Source organism: Erpetoichthys calabaricus, chromosome 13 (assembly GCF_900747795.2).
Source record: "Erpetoichthys calabaricus chromosome 13, fErpCal1.3, whole genome shotgun sequence".
Lineage (NCBI taxonomy): Eukaryota > Metazoa > Chordata > Cladistia > Polypteriformes > Polypteridae > Erpetoichthys > Erpetoichthys calabaricus.
In genome coordinates this window covers 141817090-141819434 of record NC_041406.2, presented here as the reverse complement: position 1 = coordinate 141819434, position 2345 = coordinate 141817090, and the positions used below count along the sequence as shown (strand labels likewise).

Below are 2345 nucleotides of genomic sequence, written 5' to 3'. Positions count from 1 at the left end.
TTTTTTTGTCGCCCTATCATTTCCAGACACTGCTGTCAGTTTCGCCGTTTACAGGAAGCGCTGTAATTCATCTACTGGAAGCAACAAGGGATTTTTTGTGTCATACTGGGTGAAACACAGTAGTCGAATGAATGGAAAGGGATCGCACGCGATTTATTTATTTAAAAGTAAACTAACCACAAAGTCTGAAGAAAACGAAAACACACACACACACACCGATTGTGCAGTTTCGAAAGGAGTGGAAAGTTACGAGGAGCGTGTTCGCTGAATCGTCTCTTTCTTGTGGATCGTTAACTCGGTCACTTCTGCCGATCCGAAATCAGGCAGCACAAGTTCTAATTTAGTAGCACGTACAAGTGTCAGCGAAACCGCATTTGTCGTTCTTTGTCACGCTTGGTTTAATCGATACATGCCGGTTTCTTTTCGCTTGTGAAAGTCAGCTGCAGATTAAAACGGAGTTAGCCCAAAGTCCGCAGCAGTTCCAGTTGATCAGAATCACGCCGGCGCGAATCGCCTGTCAACTCGCGTTAAGTGCAGCGTCGTTAACAGCCGGCCGGCCGCGATTAGTTATTAAAACTCGGGGACTTTTCCAAGTAATAAAAGAGAAACCCTGATGACTTTTTACGCAACGGCCAGCGTGAATAAATCTCAATCGTGAGTTTAATACTTATTTTTTTAAGAATGTACTCCTGCTAAGAAATGCAGCGGACCATTCAAACTTTTCTTTTAGTTCCTTTTACTTCTTGCCCAGCTTTACTCCCCCCCCCCCCCCCTCAACACAAAATCGGGGTCGCACACAAAAAAACAAAGTTAGCACCAGCAACTGATGCCCATTAGCATTCCGCACTTGAACTGTTTCTGAAGCGCATTTACACCGACACCCTCGCCAGCACCGAAGCACGTTGTGTTCTTCCCCAACGTAAAAGAAAAAACAACTTACTCGTGAACTCGGGCCCGATCCATGGTTAGGCTGCGCATCATTAACGTCGGGCCACATGAAACGAAGCTGGCTTTGGGCTGCGAGCGGTCATTATCAGCGGATTCTTCTGTTAATGCCTTTAGATTTCTCCTTCTAAGTCGTCTTCTTTTTCTTTTTCTCCTTCTTCTTGTCCTCCTCAGCGGCCACTCCGACGCACGCGTGCACGCACGCACACAGATCAGCGCAAAACAATTAAATTCGCCTCAGTGCACGGCTTTCAGCAAAACGACACGTTCCGCCTCAAAGTACTTTTCAGAACTTTGTCTCCGTCTTTCATTTTTTTTATTTTGTGCATTTAGCAACGCCGCACTGTCAAAACAAAACAAAAAAAAAAGCACCTCAGCCACCGAGCTACTGGAAGATCTCGTGTTTTGGTTTGCCTTTTTGTGTGTGTGCGTCTGCCTGCCCGTGTGTGTGTGTGTGTGTGTGTGTGTGTGTGTGTGTGTGTGTGTTCAGGTTTGCGTTTTTTTCTTCCAATATGACCTCCTCGATATGAGACGACTGCAAGTTGCAAGTAGCCGATCTCAATTTCTCGTGCATTTCCTAACAAAACCTTACATGCCATGTGAAATCTGAGAAGCCCCTGCTCTTTTTTTTTCTCCCCTCTTTTGCAAAGTAAGTAGCTCACAACTGATTCACAAATCCCCAAGCTCTCTCTCCCCAGCATTACATAACATTTCGAAGCGATCATCCATTCAGGAACTCGTCTATACGTTCGCATCGCGCCTTGCCTTAGCGTTTCCTTATCTCGGCACACAGTAGCAATCTTAGCAGGATTTGTTGTCTCCTTACCTGTTGATTAAATGGCAATAATCTTTGCAGCCTGAAAGATGGTGGAGCTTTTTCTTTGGCTTGAGCCATGAACCGTCTTTCTGTTGTTTGTTTGTTGATCTCGGATTATTTGAAGGGGTTAAAGATTTCTAATACTCATAGACATACATAGAGGTCTGTCTAGGCGGTCAGGCCAGGAGGATTGGGTTTAATAATAAACGCCCGTGTCTGGAAAAAAAGGAGGTTAGTTTGCAGTGAGCCCAGTTCTTTATCAGAAATGTTATCGGTTGTCAGGACCTCAGACTCCAAGCATTACGTCAGTTTCAAGACACCAACACTATTAATATCAAGAAGCCTTTGCAGAGGAAAGCGCCACCCTATAGACGGAGGGCTCTTAAAGAGACAGGCGCACCGCACCGCTCGCTCGCTCGCTCGCTCCACACGGCGCTCCGAGCGCTACAGGTTGCCTTTAGTTTCCAGGAGCGGACAACTCACTGCGCGGCTTCTCGTCGGGATCCGTTCTGGGAAATCAGTCATCGGTCGCGACCCGGCGCTGCTCCATGGAGGAAAAGAAAAAAATTAAATTAAAGGCTTA

The 2345-nt window shown here is 46.2% G+C and overlaps 1 protein-coding gene across 3 annotated transcripts in view; it reads right to left on the bottom strand.

Annotated features, from left to right (window-relative positions):
- Nucleotides 1-2144, bottom strand: part of trps1 (trichorhinophalangeal syndrome I) — a 268364-nt gene extending 266220 nt beyond the window's left edge. For 2 of the 3 annotated variants that reach the window (XM_028817544.2, XM_051935978.1), the window contains exon 1: nt 941-1726. The gene's annotated coding sequence lies outside the window, so the exon portion shown is untranslated. Of the gene's footprint in view, nt 1-940; nt 1727-1771 lie in introns of those variants that run through there. The other variant, XM_051935977.1, reaches the window with a different exon arrangement.
- Nucleotides 2145-2345: the final 201 nt, after the last annotated feature.